The 24993-nt window shown below is 39.1% G+C and overlaps 1 protein-coding gene across 5 annotated transcripts in view; it reads right to left on the bottom strand.

Annotated features, from left to right (window-relative positions):
• The window catches only part of FGD4 (FYVE, RhoGEF and PH domain containing 4), a 208047-nt gene that overhangs the window by 109260 nt on the left and 73794 nt on the right, over positions 1-24993 (bottom strand). Inside the window, exon 1 of one of the 5 annotated variants that reach the window (XM_055318859.1) lies at positions 11937-12002. The exons of the other annotated variants lie outside the window; for them this stretch is intronic. The gene's annotated coding sequence lies outside the window, so the exon portion shown is untranslated. Of the gene's footprint in view, positions 1-11936; positions 12003-24993 lie in introns of those variants that run through there. 5 annotated transcript variants of the gene reach the window in all.

Below are 24993 nucleotides of genomic sequence, written 5' to 3'. Positions count from 1 at the left end.
TTTCCAAACAGTATTTCAAAAATGCTTTGTTCATAATGCACTTTTTCTCTCTGCTGATTGCAGTTACTTTCTCACTCATTAAAATGTTACCTTTACTTCAAAAAGACAAGTTTTGCTTATTTTTTCAATATATCTGCTAGGTAAGAACCTCTTAAATATGTACTAACAGACTTCTCTTCACATGGAGAAGTTCCACAAATGTGGAACACTTGTGTTTTTTGTAAAAGAAAAAAATATAAAGGATTTTTGTCTGACAACTCATTTAAGTATTATGCCATTATATAACCTACAAGTCTGATGTTTATGATGATTTGTCACTAAGTATTGCCAGAATTCCAGTATATTATATCTAAGATATGTGATTATCATAATGACATAAGATAAAGTAATCTTGTTTTTTTTTTTTTTTTTTTTTTTTTTAACCAACCAAGCCTAAAATTCCATGAGTAGAAAAACCAGTAATTCTTCAAACACTCTGAAGACCTCTGGGCAATACTCATTCTTCTCCTCATTCCTTCCATTAGAAAGCTTTATCTAGCACTTTCCATTTGCTGGGTTTTAACCACCCATGAGTAAATTTGATCAACAAAATTCATGACCTCCAGCAGCACCCAATTTAGTCACGAAGAGACAAGAATGAATCTAGAACCATCAGAGGTTTGAGGAGGATTTGTTTAATTCTCTTTTTGGGGTAGGGCTCTTTCCAGAAGTAGAGACACAGGAGGTAGGTGAGGTAGTTACTATCTTATGGGGTGATACCTTCCTTATCTTCCAGTCATTGAAATGGCAGCATAGAACTATCGCTGGCAATTTGGGTTAAGTTCCTTGACATTTTTTCATTAGTTTTATTTAGTTCAGTTCAACAATCTAAGCATGAGTTCTGTGTGGAGCCAAAAGCTGGGGATTTAAGATGAGTAAAACAGTTCCTAGCCTCAGGAAATCAATCAAGTTGGGTAAAGACACAAGATAACAGTCAATTGCAAAATATGCTGATGACAGATATAACCACAGAGTGCTTCAGGAGCTCAGAGAGGAATGCAACTGAAAAGAAAGGTGTACTGGAAGACTGATAGTTGAGCAGTGTCTAAAAGGAGCACAATTTAACACTTTTTTGTTTGTTTGTTTAAAAACCCAAACCGTACAACTTAAAGCCATTTCATGCCTCAGCATTCACACTGCTTCAGTATTTTATTACTGAAATATATGTAACAAACTAATTTCATGTTTGGATAGATTTTAAACATTTTACACAAATACAGATATTATGAGAGCCTTTTTAAAAGCTGTTGCACATTTTAGTTAAACTATTGAATTAGCTAGTGGCTAGAATACCAGGTAGGAGCTGGTTCTTCTGAGAAAATAAATTATTTTGACAATTTTCTATGACAAAAAGGCAGTGACAAACTGTAATAGGGACTGGGTGCTAAGTGAGCTCAAAGTCATAAACACTCTACTCCTTAGAGCCCTCGAAGTGGTTATGACCAAGAGTTGAAGATGTACTTTTCAGAAATGGTCTAGAAATTGTTAATCATCACAGAACAGACTCAATGTATACAATAAACAAAAAGCAGAAAAATAATCAAGAAGAGCTAGATTATTGGGGCACCTGGGTGGCTCAGTGGTTGAGCATCCGTCTTTGGCTCAGGTTGTGATCCTGGGGTCCTGGGATCGAGTCCCTCATCAGGGTCCCCAAGGGGAGCCTGCTTCTCCCTCTGCCTATGTCTCTGCCTGTGTCTCTCATGAATAAATAAATAAAATCTTAATAAAAAAAAAAAGAAGAGCTAGATTATTGATCATTTTACAATAATAATTTTATTGCAATTTTTTTAAAGAGGGGAAATCAGCTTTACAGAAAATGGTACACTAAGTGTCAACCTTGAGATCAGCTTACTCTTTAAGAAGTTATACCTTTTTTCTAATGAACAGAAACGTTCTTTACTTTGGCAAAAAGATGACCCTTTCCCTACCACACACGCGCGCGCACACACACACACGTAAAATTAATGGTCCTTGGTTCCTGTGCCGTTGTGAATAGCTTCAAAAAATTTAAATGTTTGAGAGTTAAACAAGCAGGTTGAATTTGTAGCATAGCTGTAAATATATTACTGCCATAATTTAATATAATCACCAAAACATATAAATCATGGCTGGACACCCTGAAGTTTTCTTCTCAGAATACAGTTAAACCCACCAACAAGCAGACTAGCTTGACTCTGCTCTTGTTCAATTTAAGTTTTGTATAATTTCACTCATGTCACTAGAAGATGAACAAGGGAAATGTTTCTCCCATTTGGCAAGCCAATTACGTTACTATCCTTTATCCATAAATGGACAAATCTAAAACTTGCCTTAGCATCAATCATTAGCAGACCTTAAAATGACTTCCATCACATAATCCAATCCCCGACCATCACATCCTTCAACGCCTGACAATTTTAAAATTCACTGCCTCCTGCTTAGTCCTATAGATTGTGACATCTCCGATATAAGAATTTCACATCACTTTCACAAAAGCTACTTACCCTTGTGTATCTTCCCCTAACATCGAATTATATACCCTTTTTTTTAATTTATTTTTTATTTTTTTTAATAATCACTCCATAGTAAACCTGTTTCTCTAACAGAACATTGGGGTTAAAAAGGACTTTAGATGCCATCTGTTTGTATGTGACAGATGAATCTCCATAATTTTTCTAAGTGCTTGTCTGATTTCTATTTGAGTATCATCAGTGATAGGAAAATAGCTCTTGAAAACACCATGCCACTCACAAAGAGTCTAATTATTAGGAAATCCATTCTTAAGTTTTTATTACACAATCCATAGCACAAAAACACATACTACGTTATGTCACTTACTATTGCTTTACATAAGATAGGTTTATATTCTCTACCAGATTTTAATGAGTCATTTTATATTATGTTTTTAAATTTAAGATTACTGTAAGGCAATTGTCAATCATTTAAAATCGACATACAAGAGGTGCCTGGCTGGCTAAGTAGGTAGAGCATGCAACTCTTGATCTTGCGGTTGGGAATCTGAATCCCACCCTGGGTGTAGAGATTACTTAAAAATAAAATCTTATAAAAAAATAAGAAAATAAAATCTACAGACAAGTTGTAAATAACAAAAGTGATTCTAAAATCTAGTAGTCAGGACACCTGGGTGGCTCAGCCATTGAGCGTCTGCCTTCAGCTCAGGGCGTGATCCCGGGGCCCAGGATCAAGTCCCACATTGGGTTCCTTGCAGGAAGCCTGCTTCTCCCTCTGCCTATGTCTCTGCTTCTCTCTGTGCCTCTCATGAATAAATAAATAAATAATCTTTCAAAAATTAGTAAGTAAAAATCAATAAAATCTAGTAGTTACTGGTATTTGGCATTAATTCCCTCTAGCATTTTTCTGTGTATTATATATAAAATGTAACTTAGTACAGTGTAAACAACATGTATGCATATTTCATTTCATTGTGAGCATTTTTCTATATTTTTTTGGAAAAATTCTTTAATATTTGTATAACACATAATCTCATGACTAAGCCATAATTCATGTAGCCATCTCCCTACAGAACATATCTGTAGTTTCCTGTTTCTCTCCATTCCAATGGAGCATCTGATGTGATGTGATAAATCATTCACTGGATCACTAGGTAACTTACTACTGGTAGATTTCTAAAATTCAGACTGTGGGATCAAAAGACACGAACATTTTTAGTGCTAATGATACATGTACCAGGTGTTCTCATATTTGCTTGCTTTACTCCCCTTTCAAAGAGTTTCTGCTTCACAGGACCTTCTGAGTTGGCAGATAAGTCAAATGACCTCTGTGTTCCATGGCCACATCTGATGTGATGACTGACCAATGCTTCACCATCAGAATCTCTCTCCAAGGCATCAGTAGTTGTACTTTGTTTCTGCTGGGCACTGGGACTAGAAAGTGGTGTGAATGAGATTTGAGGTGACCTTGTTTTCCACCATCCACACGGAAAGGCAGAAAAGGCCCATCTGAGGGAGAGAGAATGTAACTGTCTTAGCTCCAGGCTCCTGTGAGGCCTGGATGAGTGTACTGTCCTTGGCTCCAGAATGTAACTTTCCCTTAAGTTATAGGGTATTCTTTCCCTTACAACAAAATATTCTCTAATTAAGATAATACATATTACTGAATTGCTTTCCAAAAAATTATATAAATTTTCACTGACCTCCGAAGCAAGCAAGGGTGCCAGTCTAAAATATACCCATTCAGAAAATTTTTGCCAGTGTAATAAAGGAATATTTATTTTGTATATTTCATTGATAGCTAGTTATATAAAACTTTATTCTCATGTATGAGTAATTTGTGTTTCTTCCTTTTTGAAATAACTTTTCATGTTCTTTGACAATTACTAACTACCTACAGGCTCCTTAAAGACAGTAAAACTCATTAATTCTCTCTTCAAATAACTTTTCATGTTCTTTGACAATTACTAACTACCTATGGGATTCTTAAAGACAATAAAACTCATTAATTTTCTCCTCATCTCTTTGTAATCTTACTTTTCTATTCCCTTAGCTACTGCAGTTTCCCAGTTTTGGGAGGGTTTTTTTTGCTTTTTGCCTATGTTAATACAATAGTTTTCTAATGAAAGAACATTGAGCATAAAAGCTGAGAATGAATATAGAATTTAAATCAGAATGAATGGAAGTTTTAATACCAGTTTACCATTTAATTATTAGTAAATTTGAAAATAGTATATATCTCATAGCAAGTTATATTTGTTCAATGAGGATAAATACACTTTGAATTGTTTGACAGAGAAAACACTAAAAGTTGGTAACTAATGCAATAACAGTAATTGTACTATAAGTGCATTTAAACTTGCTTGAACTCATGTGCTTTGCAGGTATAGAAAACAGCTGTACACGAACGAGCAGCACCAACACAGATGCTATAGCTTGAGTTGTATTTAGACAACTTGACCTCAATGCTCATGTGCCCTGTTCATAGGCATGAGATAGAGATCAAAACCTGCTGTTTCCCCACATTTCATGCAGAATGACCCTTAAATGCAAGCAAAGTAATTATTTCATCCCATGCCCGGAAGTAAAGCAGTGGCAATCTCTCTTCCAACCCTGGAAACAAAAACAAACAACAACAACAAAAAAAAGCCACACATACTAGGTTAAACTCAATGAAAGAGTTGATCTCCAAAGCAATGCCTTCCTAAGGAAATTCTTAAGGATTTTTTGTTGTTGTTGTTCTATGCAAATTTTACTTATGTGCTAATAAGTATCTAAATAATAATAAGAATCTAAACATCAAGAGTAAGGTAGAACAACTGTATTGTGGTGGTGGTGGTGATAAGAGAAGAAAAATTCTGCCTGCTGTGGATGAAGATGATGGTGAAGAAGAAGAAGATAAAGATGCAAAAGAAGAATTTGGATATTATTCTTTCCAGTGGTTCCATTATTTAAGCAGCCACTTACCTTTCTAGACTACAGAACTGAAGATCTATTCTCAGAATATTAAAAACTATTCAAAAGTTCCTCATTCTTTACAGGATACAGTAAAAACTTCTATGCAAGCTAAGATCTCCACTCTCAAATCCCAATCATACCAGCACTGAAGTTCTGCACTCAGCTCCTGGCACTTGCCAGGCCTCTCATGCCTCCCTGCTTTTGCTGCCTCAGACTAGAATTCCCAGCTTACTTCACCTGTATGGTCACAATTACCTACTCCTCTGTCCCCTGCACCTCCTCAAATCACCGAGCACACTGAATGCACACTGATCTGTTAACAGATTGTTAACTGGGCATGTCTAATCATGTTCTTCAACCAGAATCTGGCAAAGGCAGATGAACACGCAAAAAGTGTTCTGGAGATGATGGATAGGTTTATGGCATAGATTGTGGTGATGATTTCACAAGTGTATACTTATCTCCAAACCTCATCAGGTCGTATATGTTAAATATGTATGGTTTTCTGTGTGTCAATCATACCTCAATATAGTTTTTAAAACAACAAAATTGTTTGTTGAATAAATGAATGTGAGAGATGAATGAATGAATGCGAGGGGTGGGAATGATGGGAGAAATCAAAGAAAAATTTACCCTATAGAGAGAAGGATAATAGAACTTCCAGGCTTTCACTGCCAAACAGTGAAACAGAGGAAATATTTCACTATGAGATTATCACTGATGCCCCCAAGATACCAACATCTCTAGCACTAAATAGGCTTTTGAATACTACCTCCTTTGATATCTATAATAACCCTATAAGTTCCAACAAATGGGGAAACAGGTTCAGAGAGGTTAAGTAATTTGGCTAGAGACTTCCAGGTAGCCTGTACGAGAGATGGAATTAAATCTAGACTGCTTGTGCTGTAAACTACTGTACTGACTGCCTTCCCATGCTGGCCCATTAAACTCTGGCTTTGAAAAAGAGCATATATTCAGTAATATGGATACTGAAGATGGTATGATCCTAATAGGCTTTCCTCGATTTCCTTCTGAGTGAAGTGGGGATAACACCATTGCCCCACCCTGCTAACTCCACTGGATCATGCTGGCTTCTTATCACTTGTGTCTCAGCTTTATGAAACTACTCCAGATAAGAGTTTCCTGATTAACCAGTCTGAAGTTTGTTGCCCTAAAATCCCTCAACACATCATGGTTTTTTCTTCACATACTTGCCACTATTTGAAATTAACACTGTTCATTGGTGTATTATCTGTCTTCCCCTTCTACTATATACTCTTCACTGAAGTCCTTGCCCCTTGTGTTCTGTGGCCCCTCTTCCACAATACTGCCCAGCAGAGAGTAAATGCTCAATAAATATTTGATAAGTGAATGGTAGGTTAACACTGATGACAGTAACGTACCAAAAGAAGGTCTCAATAAGCAGGAGGGTGGCATGGTGGGAAGCTGAGAAAAGGGAGGCCAGGTTGTATGTCCCCACCAATGTTCAAAGAGGATGCATTAGCCCACATCAGAAATATACTAGCCAGATGACAAATGTGCCGTCAAGTGGAACTATATTTGTCCTTCAGCTGTCCTTCCCCATGGTTCCACCCCACCTGCTCTGGGCTCTACAATCACCAAGAAACATTCTGATCATCATTTTACTTCTGCAAGGAAGAAAATATGCAAACTAAAAAACAAAAACATCTAGTTGGCTTGAAAATTACAATTCTCATTTAAATGCCTACAATTCTGGGGCACCTGAGTGGCTCAGTCAGTTAAGCATCTGCTTCTTGGTTTCCGCTCTGGTCATGATCTCCAGGTAGTGAGATCAAGCCCAGTGATTCTCTCCCTCTGCCCCTCCCCCATGTTCTCTCTGTCTCTAAAATAATAAATAAATCTTTTCTAAAAATGCCTAAACTTTTTAAAAAACTGTTTATCACCTTGGTTATTGAGGAACCATCTTTCAAAGCTGCTCCTCCTCTAGGCATACCGAAAATCACATCTGTGAGACTTTAGGGTGGCACTCCAATGTTCTGCTCCTCATAAGGCTAACAAGGTAGGAAGTCAGTTGACTTTATCTTGTATCTTTGCATTCATTACGGAATATTCAAAATTAGCTGTTTCTGCAACTCAAATTTTGTGACCTTGGATACGCTGCTTAATCTTTATGGGTCTCAGATTCTTCTCTGTAAAATGAGAGCTGTAAAACAAGATTATCCTGACAGATCTTCAAAATAGGTGACAATATGTGAAAATAAACATCTAGCCAAGTATAATAGAGATTTAAAAAATCCATTAGGGGCACCTGCCTTTGACTCAGGGTTGAGCATTTGCCTTTGACTCAGGGCGTGATCCTGGGGTCCCGGGATTGAGTCCCGTATCAGGCTCCCCTTAGGGAGCCTGCTTCTCCCTCTGCCTATGTCTCTGCCTCTCTCTGTATCTCTCGTGAATAAATAAATCTTTTAAAAAAAAATCCAGTAGATTCCATCTATTTGCCTTATGAAAACACACCTTGTCTCATGATTTTATTAATCTGAATTCAGGACCACAAAATTGGTAAGAAAAAAAAAGAAAGAAAGAAAAAAGGAAAAAGAACACAGGATTTAAGCAGAGAAGGAGGAAGCAAAGGAAGGAAGGAAAGAAAACAACTCCTTACAGGGAAGTCAGCAACTGAACACATTTGTTACAAAAGAACAATTAGCCTCAGAGTGGGGGTTATTTGTAAAATATGAAACTTTTCTAAGAGTAAGGTATTGCTAGACACCCTCACCACAACTCCATCTAGCCACTCCTACACCTGAAGTGGTGGCAACTGAATGAGAAGATGTGCATGTTACACAAAACTATTCCAAGAATGTGCTGTTGCTTCCATAGACCCGTTCATTGAATTTATACCAAGTTTGCCTTATTATTCTACAGAAGCATAGAAGCAGTTACAAACATAGAAGAGGAAGCATCTTAGAAGAAAAAGCCGCTGATAATCAAAACTATGGCACACTCATACAGGGAAACATCCTGCCAAATGCACATTTGAGTCCTAGCTTTTGGGTGAACTTGCATCATTCTCCTACACACTTTAAAGGTTTCCCATCCTGTAGTTCTATATTTAACACAAATAGAAAATTTTACTGGTGCATAAAATCAATTCATTCTAAGCATTTCTTGAAACCACAGCAATATGGAATTGTTGGATGGGGAAAAGAAGGCAACTTTTAGCATATCTATTTTTAAATGTCATGTAACATGCAAACAACTTCAACACCAAGGACATGCGAATACAGCATCAGCAACAATAGCATCCGCAGTTTCTTCTCCACATCCCTAGTGTTCCATCATCTCTGACAGCTCAAGGGCCAAATGGGCCACACAGCCCAAAAGAATAAACCACAAAAAATGGATTTAAAATCTGTACTCCAAAAGCAAAGAGACAGACTTAGTTTAGAAGTTAGAAAGAGGGACATCGGGGATCCCTGGGTGGCTCAGTGGTTTGGCGCCTGCCTTTGGCCCAGGGCGCGATCCTGGAGTCCTGGGATCGAGTCCCACGTCAGGCTCCCGGCGTGGAGCCTGCTTCTCCCTCTGCCTGTGTCTCTGCCTCTCTCTCTCTCTGTCTATCATAAATAAATAAATAAATAAATAAATAAATAAATAAATAAATAAACAAACAAACAAACAAATAAATAAATCTTTAAAAAGAAAGAGAGAGAGAGAGAGAGAGAGAGAGACGTCTGGGTGGTTCAGTGGTTGAACATCTGTCTTCAGCTCGGGGCATGATCCTGGGTCCAAAGATTGAGTCCTGCATTGGGCTCCCTGGGAAGAGCCTGCTTCTCCCTCTACGTCTCTCATGAATAAGTAAATAAATAAATAAAAAGTTAGAAAGAATGTGGCAATAAAATATAGGAAGAAAAAAAATCTAAGTATTTAAGTGCTACTTATTAGCTCTGCACCTTACCTGTCTGAATGTAAGTCAAGTCAGGCAGTAGCCCAGCATCATGTGTCAAAGGAAGCAACAGAAAGACTTGCCTGCCCTGAACTAGTGGTGAACTGATTTTGCTGTCTACTCAGACTGTTATGGGTTTGAATCAGTACAAGCAATTTATTCAGAGTTTCCAATTCATCATCTACGTAATACTTTTATAAGAAAGAACTCTGAATAAGGGTTAACATTATAAACTTGGCACTTAGTAAAATCTTTAGCTGTACTGAAGGACTGAAAAATACTGTGCCATCAGTTTGAAAAGTTGGAAGAAGCCTGAGAAATCATGGAAATCTAGGCATCTCCCCACCCTTGCAGGTAAAGACGGTGCGAACCAAAAAGTAACGCTTGGCAGCAGACCCAAGAACAGAGTACCGTCTGAACTCGTTACTACAGGATCATGGACATGATGGAGAGTCTCACTCCTGACAATGTTTGTGAATGGAAGCAAATGCCTGACCACCTGCCATAAGAACCACCAGGTCCAAAAACCACATGCCCTCAGGTGAACTCACGTTCTCGGACCATGCACTCCTGTCCCTCAGGTATGCTGGCAGGGATCTCAAGTGCTCCAAGAGTATGCCAGCTTTTCAGTCCTCTTTACTCATTTCTGAAAGAGCAGCCCTTAGCTTCTGGTCAGTGGTTGACAGAAGAGGTTTTTCACCACATTCGAACAATTCTTGTGGCTTTACTATTTATTACTCCGAAAACTGAGTCAGGGATGATATTAATAAATATGCTTACAAGTGAAAATGAATGACTAAGTGTTTGTCCATATCCACAAAATGCTGAGAAATTCTAACATGAATACCTACTCTAAAGAAAACACAATCTTCTAACTTTAATTTAGTAACAATAAAAATAGTAAAGAAGTTCACAAACACTAGAGAACTTGAGAAGTATACAGCTATATGCAACCTTCCTCAACTGCTGAAGTAGCCACACCCCAGGCACATGGATGCTCACACATTTCACACTCATTTACTCAAAGGCTTGTTCAGGTTAAGATACAAGGCAACTAAAGCAACATGAACACTCTAAATAGAGATACTCTTAAATTATTTCTTTTCCTCCCCAAACTTACATTGCTTGTGTTTTTATAGGTGAAAATTTCATCCCAATAATACAAGATTGTCCTAGAATTTTTTTACAGATGCTAAGGAAAATTTCAAGCAGACAGACATCTATTATTATTGAAAAAGATGTTTTTTGGAGCCAGTATGTTTCTTCATAGTAAAAACACTTCAAATAATAATGATGTATTTAGGCCAGTAAATGTAAAAGCAGGTAAGAATTTTAAAGTAAACTACAATTAATACCAAGAACCCACAACTAGCAGTCAGGCCCAAAATCCTGTTCTTGAAGTAGACCGTAAGTCCTTGACCAACACAAGGTTATCTAATTTTATACTATCATTTAAAAAAAAAAAAAAGAAAAGAAAAGAAAATTAAGCCAGGTGTGGCCTATTAGCAATGACCTTTTCTAGCTCTCCAGGAAGCCAATGACCTACTGACATGAATGTCTAAGATGACAGCAAAACAGCACAATTAGGACTCAAGCTGCAGAAGCAAAGCTTTTCTTTGCAACCCTTCCTATATCAAATAAAAATGGCAGACCTAGCCAGACTCACAGAGCCCTGGTACTATGGTCTAAATGATAGAAAAACACAAAAGGAGTATCTAGAGTATAGACAGCACTCTTTTTGTTTTTCACTTTTATATTTTAGGGCACTGTTTTGGGGAAGGGGATACAATGCTGCTTTACAAAGGACATAGTAGTCCCTTGTTTGAGCTACCAACCTCTTAGCCACACAGAAAAATGTCAGTCATCCATTTGTTAGCACCAAAATCTCCTTCGACTGCTTACAATATGCACCACACATTTTAAGGGGCTGTTGAACCAGAAAAACAAAGGAAGCCCTTGAAAAAGAAACCGGTCTCCCTAGCTCTGCCCCTGCCCTTATCACCGTGCCTGCAGGCCTGCCGTTAGAGCCCCGTCACATTGTTTCCACATGCTCAGGGCCCTTGAAACTTGTGCAAAAGCATTGCAAAATAAAACTGTATAAGCATCGCATTTCAAAACATGAGCCAGTAATGGTAGGTCAGCCGTGTGGGCTAGAATAATTGTTAATTAAATCATAACCTACAAATGTCCCTGACCTGAGACATTTTCTTATTGGACGAACAGGCATGAGAACACGTTGTGGCCATGGGCGTATTTCAAAGACTATCGGTATAACTCACTCTTAGAAACCATTAAAAATGATTGTCTCTTTGCCACTTTCAGAGGTCAGAACACAATTTCACAGGCACAAAAAAATTAAAATAATTGAAAAATAATTCTTTTTATTTTTCTGCCAACATGTAATTGTACAGGCATAACTGAGCTGCTTAAATTCAATACAACAGACGTGTGTAATGCTGGAGATTTGTTCCAGAAGAGCTTATAGCTCCCTTTCCTTGGACCACATGGAGATAGTGCCCCACACCAAATGTAGTACAAACTGGGTACACAGTACTAGGGTTACTTACCTTATAGAGGCTGAATGTTTTCCTCTTGATTAGAAGTCACAAATGGTTTAAGCAAAACTCCCTTCATTTGTTCTTCCAGCGAGCCAAATCTAGCTTCCCATTAACCCAGTCCATTGCAGATAATTTCACACAGCACACGCTTCCCAGTTCCCAGCCCAGCAAGGATAATCACATTCCAGCGGGGAGTGAACAGATGGTGGATTCCATGGTAACCAGCCCTCCTAAGGCGATTGGTAGAAGTGTGTGACTACAGCTTATTGGGTAACAATCACAGTCTTTGTGCTCCAGCCTTGCAAATCCTAAAGGAAGCAACATATAGCCACTCACATGCGCAAGGGCTTGCCTAGCAGGTGTTTGGCTATTTAAACAAGGCAATGCAAGCCAATTAAAAGCTTTTCAACGAATCTACCCTTGGTGGTTCAAAGTCCTTACATTTCAGATAGTGTCCACTGCTCATTCAGGAAGAAAGGTCACAAGAGGCTTAACTTGACAAATGGAAAATAAAACTTGAAAGTTAACTTGAAAATTCACAATAAAGCATCCTAGAAATCTAAGCTGCACTTGCAAATCAGAAAATGATTTGCAATCCGCATAAGAAGTGAACCTGGCTTTGTATTTAGAAAGATTCTTTTTGACAAATATAACTTTTATTTTTTTTTCAAATATAACTTTTAAATTTGCAAAACTGCTTTAGTTTGAAATTAAGTTTTCAAAACCAACCATTTTATGAATGTGTATATAATCATTTAAAAATAACATACACATTCATTTTTACTGTGTTTATGGATTTTGAGGCTAGGGGAGGGATACCGAATTTAAATTTTTCATTAGAGCCCTACCCAATTATGGGATTGAAATCTCTGTTACATACTCTCTATAGGTTTGTTTCTGCAATCATGAAACTTAAATGCTGATTCAGCAGGAAAACAGCTTTCCCTCAACCCATGTTGCTCAAGGAATCAGAGTAAGTCCTTGAAGAAGCAAAAAAGGCTGAAAACCAAATACTATTTTGCACCATAACCAACTATTAGAAGTAATACAAAAATCTAAAACAGATAAACTCCAGACACTCCAAAAAATCCATCAGAAATAAATTTTTAAAAGAGCAAAGAAATAATTAGGATAAGCCTAAGGTGAAAACAAAGCAAAACTTGTAAGCTAGGACTAGAAGCAGGTATTAATTGCCTCCACAGTTACCTCTTATCTTAAATTTAAGAGTTCTTTTCCTGGCAAGAACATAAATGAGACAAGTATTGAAAGGAAAAAGACAAAAATAATTTGCAGATGATATGATGTTCTCTGGGAAAAAAAAAATCAGGGATATCAATTAGGATATTATTTGTAGTACCAGAAGCTCAGTGAGATAGCCAAAGATATCAATATAATTCCTTTATAAGGGCAAAAACTATCAGAATACCAATGAAAGAGGAATTACTAACAAGGGCAATGAAAAGTATACAATTCTCGGGAATAGTATCAGGAACTGTGTGTGAACTATTTGGGGGAAAAAAATGAACTCTTACCAGAAGGGTTAAAAGAAAATGCAATGAAGACATGTAATATGTTACTGAATACAAAGATCTATTTTAAAGATGCCAAGTCTTCCAAAATTATCATATAGTTTGTAGTAAAATTTCCAACATACCTTAGAAAATAAATTTAACAAAGTGACTCTGAAGTTTATTTGGATTTTTAAAAGGTGAAAATACCAAAGAAAATTCTATATGAGAGGAGTAACAATGGGTAAAAAAACTATACCAAGTTTGGGGCAGCCTGGGTGACTCAGCGTATTTAGCACTGCCTTCAGTCCAGGGCGTGTTCCTGGAGACCCTGGATCGAGTCCCACATCGGGCTCCCTGCATGGGGCCTGCTTCTCCCTCTGCCTGTGTCTCTGCCTCTCTATGTCTCTCATGAATAAATAAATAAAATCTTCAAAAAAAAACAAAAACAAAAACAAAACTATACCAAGTTTGTAAAACATGCTATATATATAATATACTGATACCTCCTATATCCAGAAAAACCTCTTTCTCATTGAATTCCAAATTCCTACATCTAATTATCTATTGAACATCTCTGCCTGGGTGTTTAATAAATATCTCAAACATAAGCCCCCAAAACTCAACTTTGGATTTTCTCCCCAAACCTGCTCCCCCTGCATCATTCCTTGTTTTTGGAAATGGCAACTCCATTGTTGGCAATCATTCAATCTAATGCCCAAGAGACCACCTCCAAGTCTTCTCCGAAACCTTCACAACCAACCTGACAGCTCCTGTCATGAGCTATTTCTTCCAATCTGGCCACTTCTTGGTCTCCTTAATAACTTCCTAATTAAACTCTGCTTCCATCTTATCCCCTACAGGCTATAAAACCTAAAAGGATAATGCCAATTCTCTTCTCAAAACTGACATTCCCATTGCACTAATTCTGTGTGATGGCTTAAAAAGCTCTTAATAACCTGGGTCCCATCCCATTAACTCACTTAACTCCTTTTCTACAAACCTCTCCTGCCTTCTCCAAGCTCTCCAGGCAATCTGACACTTTGTCCTCTTCTCTGTACTTTCTCAGTAACGGGGACTGTGATGGTGTTTACCACAGGCCAGTTATCTCCCCCCTGATCCCCACCAGACTGTGAACCCCCTCAAGGCCAGGGACTACAACTCTGGACCCTGTGCTCCCAATGCCAAGCAAAGGTCCTTGTGTATAGTGAGCACTTAACTAAATCTGCAATGAGTAACCTCTTGCTGCAGAATTCTTTCTTCTAGTGCAAGTTTAGAGACAACCTAAGAATCTAATAATAGATGAATGAGGGATGCCTGGGTGGCTCAGCAGTTGGGCACCTGCCTTTGGCCTGGGGTGTGATCCTGGAGTACGAGGATTGAGTCCCACATAGGGCTCCCTGCATGGAGCCTGCCTCTCTCTCTGCATAGGTCTCTCTCTCTCTCTCTGTGTCTCTCATGAATAAATAAATAAAATCTTTAAAAAAATAATAGATGAATGATTACATAAGAATGTGTGCAACTTGAGGGATCCCTGGGTGGCGCAGCGGTTTGGCGCCTGTCTTTGGCCCGGGGCGCGATCCTGGAGACCCGGGATCAAATCCCACGTTGGGCTCCCGGTGCATGGAGCCTGCTTCTCCCTCTGCCTGTGTCTCTGCCTCTCTCTCTCTATCATAAATAAATAAAAAAAATTAAAAAAACATTTAAAAAAAAAAGAATGTGTGCAACTTGATAGAATATCATGAAATTATTAAAAATAGGGTCACAAAAATGATGTGGCATAAGGAAAATGTTGATGGTATATTAATAACAACATACTATTTACTGAGCCCTTAGTATGTGCCAGACATTGTAATAAACACTTCACAAATATTTTACTTAAACTTCACAGGGACTATAAAGTAGATGTTACCATTCTCATTTTTTTAGGTGTGCAAACAGAGATTTAGAAATTCAGCTCTGTGTCCTATGTCTCACTGTAAGATTTGAACCTCATTTGGGTCTAAGTCATTATTGCTTTGCTAGCTCCTGGAACTAAAAAAAAAAAAAAAAAGTAAGGGGAAAGTAAAGGGGAAAAAAATTATTGCTATACTAGCTCCTGGAAGTAAAGGGGAAAGTACATACATACCTGAATACTCACTATGAACAACTACATAAAAAAGAAAAGATTCTTAGGCATACCTACCTCCAAATCATAAAGCAGTTGTGAGGAAGAAATATTTTTTTAAATTTTTATTTATTTATGATAGTTACACACACACACAGAGAGAGAGAGAGAGAGAGAGAGAGAGAGAGAGAGAGAGGCAGAGACATAGGCAGAGGGAGAAGCAGGCTCCATGCACCGGGAGCCCGATGTGGGATTCGATCCTGGGTCTCCAGGATCGCGCCCTGGGCCAAAGGCAGGCGCCAAACCGCTGCGCCACCCAGGGATCCCGTGAGGAAGAAATATTGATGCTATTTTCCGTTCCTCTGTTTTCTGAAATTCCTAATGTCAAAAATGATTATTTTCTAAAAATAATATTCCTACTACACATATTTTTCAATGTTCACTCTACTGTGTTCTTGGATCTACTAAGTAGCAAGACACAATAAAAAAAAAATCTAAAAAGAACATGACTCACAATTTCTAGAGAATTGATTCTATAGGAACAAGTGACAAAGAAAATACAATGGCAGATCCAAGAAAGGCACGTAAACAATAGTGTCCTCTTCAGCGCCACGGTCACCTCTAGGCATTCTGACATTGTCCACAATGACAGCACCTCCAGCTGACTGCCCAGAATCTGATAACAGGGCCTCCAAATGTAAGCTGTAGGGCACATGACAAAGAGCCAACAATCCCCAGAAAGGTTCTCAAGGTGAAAAAGCATTGGAAGCAGAGAGGCCCGGTCGTTTATCTTCTCCATATCCTGGGCAGGCAGCAACACCACGTAGAATCTGCTCTAGTAGCCAGTGTGTGGCTAAGTGATCAAATAACCTTGTGAGGACTGTTCAACCTCTTTTCGCTACTGAATGTACCTGGCTTCATTCACCCTTATTTGGCCTTTCTCTTTTTCTTAGTATGATGTTTTATTCCCAAACTCTTTTGAATTATGGCACCCTTAGCCTGTCATGGGACTCCAGGCCAACAGAAACCCCTAAAAGGATCATTTATTTAGTGGTTAGGTATAAACATCTTAATAACTACTTCTAAGCTAGGAACTTAGCGCCATTTGAAAATGTCCTACAAAACAGTTACCAAAAAAATTTTAATTTTTCTAAGATTTTATTTGAGAAAGAGAGAGAGTATGCACGCCCATGGGGAGAGAAGCAGAAGCAAAGGAAGAGGGACAAGCAGACTCCACACTGAACGTGGATCCTGACCGGGGCTTGATCCCAAGACTACAATTGAGGGAAACCAAGAGTTAGATGCTCAACTGACTAAGTATCCCAGGTACCCTGAAAAATTAATATTCTTATTCCACTCTTAAATGACAACTACTACTTACTAATGGCACGTGGGTGCTTGTTGGGTTTTGGGCCCTGCAAAACCTCTTACGCCACAGATCATAATAGACCCTGCCACCCTCACTCCTGCTTCACATTGCAAAACTGTGACATCATCGAAAAAAATACAGTTCAATCTAATACTCAGACAGAACCGCCTAGTGCTAACAGTTCCCACAGTGTTTGACAGATGTCACTGCGTTTCTCTTGAAATTTTAAAATACCCTGCAGGGAGCAGGTGAGCTGTAGTTATGCCCCAGAGCACCTAGGCATAGGCACATCTTTTGGCATGATGTTTTTAAGTTCTTAGATTTTTTTTTAATTTTGTTTTTACTTATTCATGAGAGACATGGAGAGAGAGGCAGAGACACAGGCAGAGAGAGAAGCAGGCTCCACGTGGGGAACCCAATGCAGGACTCGATCCTGGGACTCCAGGATTACACCCTGAGCCAAAGGCAGGAGCTCAACTGCTAAGCCACCCAGGCATCCCTAAGCTCTTAGATTTTGTAGTGCCCGATGAAAGAAAGACTCCCTCCCTAATTAGAAATTCAGAAGCCTGGACTTTCTGATTAGCTACTGGTATGACATGGGCAGGCCATTTTGGCCTCTCCATTCTGTGTGCTTCAGCCACAAAATGAGGGAGCTAAGTTAGATCATCTCTGAAGTTCCCTTCCATTCTGAAACAGTAAGAATGAATGTTAGAGGAAGGAAGGTTCTTCCTCATTTTTACTGGCTTCAGAGGAAAAGGAGAAAGGGCTAGGGCAGCCAGGACAATTATTTATTTTCCAGAAGGAAACACATACTAAAATTTAGGTGTGCTATGATGAAAGGTTTAAATGTGAGATGGCAAATACATCCCATGTAGGGTATACTTTAAGTGGTCTTGTCACCAGCAGCGCTCCTTCTGTGCTCTTTCTACTCTTGGAAAAAACTCCTGGACAATTGGTTTGTATGAAGTGACTGGATATTGTCAGGGTGGAGTCTGACAATGAAAACAGATTCAAATCATCTATCCTGATTAGAGATTAAATTTACAATGTCCATCTAACAAGCACCAGATTAAACAACACTGCTAATCAGGCACAGATACCGAAACACAAAACACACTTGTAAAAAGGTGGTATTTTCTCAGGTTTTTGTAGTGTGTTACCGAGAATTTTGTATTCTTACTTAACATTTTTTAAGGTATTTAATTTGACTTTTCTTTGTAATTAGTTTTAAAAGTATGATTTAGAACAAAAAATGTATTTGCAGGGTAAAAAGTACTTTACAAGCAAAAGAAAGCAGTGAAATAAGTGGAACTTTTTTGCCCAGTTTTCAAGGGGTTAAAATGATACAGTAACAAGTCTAGACTGATTTGATGGAAGCAATTAAAAAAAAATTTTAAGGATTTATTTATTTGAGAGAGATTAAATTGAGAGAGGGAGGGAGGGAGGGAGGAAGGGGAGGGAGAGGGAGAAGCAGATTCCCCACTGAGCAGGGAGTCTGACATGGGGCTCGATCCCAGGACCCTGAGATCACAGCCTGAGCTAAAGCCAGATGTTTAACTGTCAGAGCCACCCAGGTGCCCCCGAAGCAATTTTTTTTTTTTTTTAATTGCCCATCATTCCTCCATTGTGGTTAGCATGTCAGACTACTTTCTGGAACCTGCCCAGGTACCATATTATAAAGAAAACAATGTTAAGGAGGCAAAGTCTATGTCGGGGGTAGGGGTGGGTGGGGTCTCATATAATAGCCATTTTTCATGAAAGACCAACCATCAAGTAGACTCAGTCTAACAATCCCTCAGTGATTTTTTTTTTTTTTTTTAAGTAGGCTCCACACCCAACCTGGGGCTTGAACTGACAACCCTGAGATCTAGAGTTACATGCTCTACCGACTGAGCCAGCCAAGCACCTCCCAGGGGTATTTTAATTAAAGTCAGAAGAATAATGTCATAGTCCAATGAGAATAATGGGATCCAATTTTTCACATCATTAGATTATTTGTTGCTGTCTTCCTTAGGGTAATATTCCCTCTCCTTCCAATTCCTTAACATTAACTCTAAAACAAAGGTGGGAGGAAATTATACAAGCATCTGTGTCCTAGCCTGTTGCTCTCCACATTCTTCATTTGTACTCACATTTTTAAAAGAAGTTACTCATTTAAATTGGAACCTAAATGTTTTGAATTCTTATTTCTTTAAAAAAATTCCAGGGGTGCCTGGTTGCTCAGTGGGTTAGGCATCTGCCTTTGGCTCAGGTCATGATCATAGAGTCCTGGCATAGAGCCCTCTCCCTCTCTCTCTGCCTGCCACTCTCCCTGCTTGTGCTCTTTCTCTGTCAAATAAATAAATCTTTAAAAAAAGTTTTAAGGGGGTAGCTCTGGTGGCGCAGCTCTGGTGGCTGCCGCCTGCAGCCCAGGGCGTGATCCTGGAGACCGTGGATCGAGTCCCACGTCAGGCTCCCTGCATGAAGCCTGCTTCTCCCTCTGCCTGTGTCTCTGCCTCTCTCTCTCTCTGCATCTCTATGAATAAATAAATAAAAATCTTAAAAAAAAAAAGTTTTAAAAAAAGGAAAATTCCAAAAATATATGAAAGTTGAAGACTCTTTACAAGGAATACATATATATAACTTAATAAACATCTCTGCTAATGTATTAATTACATTAATTAGTAAATATATTTAAGTTAAATGTTTAAGAGAGTGCAACAAGTAGAAAACAGGGTAAGAACAAAGAATGTCATGTAAACATGATGCTGGGCTTGCTTCTGCAATTTGCAAAGTCTCAACCTAAACTCTATAAACAAGAAAAAGGAGACAATGGGTCCTCTGGAGGAGGCTTTAGAATCTTTAAGAAGCAAAGACTGTTACCTCTGGTGCAGGGGCGGGGGCAGGTAAGGTGCTAACAAGATAAAACAGTGACAGAGGTATGGGACTAGGTAAGCAGCAAAGATAATACACACAATGTCATTCCATAAAAATTATTAAAATATCAACATTATGAACATTTTTTTTATTTTAAGAGGCTGAGATTAGGCCAGAGAGAAAATGACAACCCAGGTTTTGTGCTCATAAAACTCAATGCTCAACAGTTAATCCTTATAGCTCAAAAAATAAATATCCTGAAGGACCAATGCATGTAAACCACTAATACTTTAGATCAAATTTATAAAAACTGTTGAATTTAAGTGGTAAAGGGTTTCCTTTGTTAGGAGAGAAAAATAACAATCAACTGAACCCTTACTGTTAAAACCTGGGAATTTATTTACGGCCTCTCATCTGGTCTTATAAAATCAATTCTCTCAACCTAACTTTATCTTTTTACCCTATGTCCAAACCCCAGATAGAGGAAAGTATTGAAGAGAGTAGCCAGGCTTTGTGAGCAAGAACTTTTAAGACTAGGACTGAGGTATACTCAGTTGTGAACATTTGAAGGCGCATGTTTGTTCTGTATGTGGCAGGAGGGTGTGTGTATGGGGGGGGCGCTATATATGAGGATGCACACGTGGGCAAGAATGGTGTGTGGCAAGAGGGACATAATGGTGTATTCTGAAAAGCTTCTTCATCTGCGCTGTAAATTGTATCTAAATGCCCTGGGTTCTTTTCTGAGGTAACCAGAGAATAACCGGTTGAAGAGAGAGGCAAATCATGGTTAGTGAATGCTGTGAATATAGACTACTAAACTCTGGGCAGGATGGGATATACTGATAAAATCTCTTGCCCCCAAAATTTATTAGTGGGGTGACTTCTGAGCTACAACCTGAGCTTTGTGACTTGCATCTAAGAAACAGGCGTAATATTTGGTACCTTCCTCTCAAGAAGATCAAGATCACATAGGTGAACTCTCTTTGGATACCTGGAAAACTATACAGCGGTAAGAAGTCTTAAACATGTTTAAAAGTGTGGTGGAGGGCCACACACATGCACAAACAACTGTTTACTTTGTGAGCCAAGAATAGCAAAGGATGACTTCCTGTCATGGAAAAAAAATAAATAAATAAAAAATAAAACACTGAAGTTTCCTTTAAGGTAAAAAACAAAACCCCTCTTTGCTCCATTCAAATTCTTGTCAAGCTCTCTAATCTTGTTCCTTCCTTTCTCATTCATACTTCTCCCAAGGTGGGAGCTAGATGATCACTGCCTCCACCTCCTCAGCTCACCTGTCTGACCAACACACACCTGACACTGCTCCCATAGACTAGCAGGGACAGGGACATTCCAGTTGCCAAACCCACAGTTCACTGCAGTTCCTGTATCCCTGGATTTCCCCGGGGGGCCTCTGACTCTGACTGACCTTGTGCTCCTTTGACATTCCTTCCTCTTGTGCCGCCTCCCAATCAACTCTCCTGGTTCTCTAAGACTTTCTCCAGCCACTCCTTCTCTATCTTCTCCCTCCTTGGTCACGTGTAAGTAATCAGGTAAGATCAATAAATGTTCAATGACTAAACATTCACAAAACACATCACGAGTAAATGTTTAGATATTACACAGCAATTCACTGGCAAAATATGTAGTTATCAGTTCAAACATGGAACTCCACTGACAGATTAGAAGCTTTTAATCTCTAGCTGTAAGAGAACAAGGGAAAATGATATCATACTGAGCATAATGCTGGAGGTGGGTCAAAGTAAAGATCTTCCCAGCCCTCATAAGCTAGTCTGGGGAACAGTTGTAGAGGAATTTAAACACTTCCCTACCAAGTTCTCACCCGTTTCAGGTCTTTCGGCACTTGCAGTTCCCTCTGCCTAGAACATTTCTACAGATTTTCCTCTTGCTTCAATATATACTTCAAAAGGTCTGCACTTACGTGCCACTTCTTCAGGTGACTCTTTGCTTCCTCACAACCCCATCTTTTTTGACTTTCCTCCTATCCTAGCACCTTGGTCTCTTTGTTATTTAATGGCACTTATCACTGCCCAACATTAAATGTTGTTCTTTCCACTTATTTTCTGGCTCCCACCCTAGAAGGTGGGCTCCATGAATAAGGGAGCTTTGCCTTGTTTACTAAGGAATCCCCAATGTCTGGCCCAAAGTAGGTGCTCATTAAATCTGTTCAAAGAACTAATAAAAAGAAAAAAATGGTAGGGAATGAATGAAGACAATGTAAACACAGGCTACACCACTGTAACCTCTGCGGGAAGTGACCACGGAGCCAGGTCACCGACACATCTGAGCGAATGCGAGTGGAAGCGACAAGTTTCCGAAGCAAGTCAAGAAGCAAGTATGTTCACAAGTCTTGAACAAGCAGGCAGGAAGCCTGTGTCTAGGACTAATGAACTTGACTCATCAGGACACCACACTTTCTCTATGACAAGAGAGTAGGGCTCAAAGGGAAGAAGGCTGGTAGCCCAGGAGATAATATGGGATCCTACAGAGGTCACAAATATTCTAGATGCTTTCTGAGGGAAAGGCGAAAAAGAAATATCTGCTTTAGCAAAACTGTAAATCAAGTGAAATGTTTTTTAACTTTCTTTTGGCACTTTCCTATTTCTTTGCTCTCCTACAGGGTGGCTGGACAGTGCCTGGCGACTTTGATACCAGATCTCCATTCTCTCTGGCTAGGACCCAGACTTTACCTCACGACCTAAACCTGGCAGTCTTCTAAACCCTAACACTATTCCAATGTGACCACACTACGGGGTTTTCCTCTTGAAAACAGTAGAGGCAGCCAACGTGGGAGTCTACACTGGAGAGCAGGGCTACCTGTGCTTAGGGCAGCAGCAGTTTTATGCTTGCATTTTAACAAACTTTATGAACTAGTAATGAATGTCTGTTCCAAAAGTATTAATAAATAAAAAGATTATAAGAGAAATAAGCAAAAGGCAATTAAGCGGCTTACTCCTACTACCCGGGGATAACCACTGATTAAGATCTTGGGAGTATTTGTTCCAAACTCTTGCCTACACATTCATATACCTATATAGACGGATACATCACAAATGCCTTATTTTTACATAAACAGTGTATTATATACCCTGCTTTATCTTTACTTACTACAAACCACAGCAATTTCAGATATATACTATGTTAACCTACTTATAAGTATATTGCAATAGGAAGTACAACTATTTTTTAAAGTAGGCTCATACCCAATATGAGGCTTGAACTCAAGACCTTGAGATCAAGAGGCACACGCTCAGGGTGCTGGGTAGCTCAGTTTGTTAAGCTTCTGCCTTCAGCTCAGATCATGATCCCTGGGTCCTAGGATGGGGCCCTGCGTCATCCGGCTCCCTGCTCAACGGAGAGAGTCTGCTTCTCCCCCTCCTTTTCCCTCTCTCTGCCCATGCAAGCACGTGCTCTCTCTCTTTCTCTCTTTCTGTCAAATAAATAAATAAAATCTTTTTAAAAAAGTGTTGCCTGCTTTATGACTGAGCCAGGCAAACCCTCCTCCCCTGAAGTACAGCTAATTTAAATTGCTATACTCACTGTGAGAAAATCTCTTAGTTAACTTTTGCAAATGTTTCTACTAAACAAAAAATATCTTAATGACTAAAAAGCACACGTTTTTACAAACTAAGAAATTATAGAAATAAAGGAAAATTAAAATAACCTATAAAGCAATGATGTAGATATAATCATGATCAAGATTTTGATGCATTTTCATTAAAATTTTTGCATAATATATATCAGGATTGGGATTTTTCTAAACATTGAGCTCTAAGAAATTTTATGAACTAATTTCAAAAGAACAGTTTGCTTCATTTTTTTCTCAATTATGTCAATGTTGATGGGGTTTAAAAGGTGACTTTATGGGGCACTTGAGTGGTTGAGTTGGTTAAGCCTCTAACTCTTGATTTCCACTCAGGTCATGATCGCAGGGTTGTGGGACTGAGCCCCAGATTGGGCTCTGTGCTCAGTGCAGAGTCTGCCAGAGATTCTCTCTCCTCCCTACCCCTCTTGTGCCCTCTCTTTAAAAAAGAGGTGACTTTGATATGTAATTAAGCTATTTAACATATTACAGTGGTTGGTTCTGCTAAAGAACATCATTTCTGTGGCACTCCAATAAATATCAGTACAGTCATTTCAAGTTTCTTTAAATAAGCAAAACTTTCCACCGAAGAAGAGTTGTCACCTGACTCAAAGGAGACTTATTTTCAGCTGATGTACCATTTTCTCCTGCAGGTTAAGCTAATTTATTGTGCAGAGTTGCTATCTGACTTTTTAATAAGGTTTCTAATACTCTCCTGAATGCTGTTGGCTTTGGAGGATTTTTCAAATGTTAGCTGAATAATGCCCCATGCGAGGTAAAACTCATGAATTTTAAGCAGCAATTGGAGTGTTACAATTTGATTCTTTCTTTAAAAATGGGCAACACAGGGATCCCTGGGTGGCGCAGCGGTTTAGCGCCTGCCTTTGGCCCAGGGCGTGATCCTGGAGACCCGGGATCGAATCCCACGTCGGGCTCCCGGTGCATGGAGCCTGCTTCTCCCTCTGCCTGTGTCTCTGCCTCTCTCTCTCTCTCTCTCTCTCTCTCTCTCTCTCTCTGTGAGTGACTATCATAAATAAATAAATAAATAAATAAATAAATAAATAATAAATAAATAAATAAATAAATAAATAATTTAGAAAAAATGGGCAACACAGGGATCCCTGGGTGGCTCAGTGGTTTAGTGTCTGCCTTCAGCCCCCCGGGTGTGATCCTAGAGACCCAGGATCGAGTCCCATGTTGGGCTTCCTGCATGGAGCCTGCTTCTCCCTCTGCCTGTGTCTCTGCCTCTCTTTCTGTGTGTATCTCTCATGAATAAATAAATAAAATTTTAAAAAAATGGGCAACAGAGGGGCACCTGGGTGGCTTAGTAGATTAAGCCTCCAGCTCTTAATCTCTGCTCAGGTTATGATCTCAGGGTCATGAGATGGAGCCCCACATGAGGCTCCTCACTGATTCTCTCTCCCCATCTGTCCCTCTCCCTCATTCTCCAAATAAGTAAATAAAGTCTTTTTAAAAAATGACTAACACTGTGTTCAACAGAACTGTAATGCCAGGAAACACACACACATTGTCCTTGCACCTCCCCCCCTCTCCTGTCACATTCCAAATTGCCATTGCTAGGAAGAAGATCAATGTTACTTTTGGTTTAACTCATAAGACTG

The sequence above is a fragment of the Nyctereutes procyonoides genome, unplaced genomic scaffold (genome assembly GCF_905146905.1).
Source record: "Nyctereutes procyonoides isolate TBG_1078 unplaced genomic scaffold, NYPRO_anot_genome, whole genome shotgun sequence".
In the NCBI taxonomy this organism is placed as follows: domain Eukaryota; kingdom Metazoa; phylum Chordata; class Mammalia; order Carnivora; family Canidae; genus Nyctereutes; species Nyctereutes procyonoides.
Note: the sequence above shows the minus strand (reverse complement) of the source record. Positions and strands in the feature narration are given on the sequence as shown.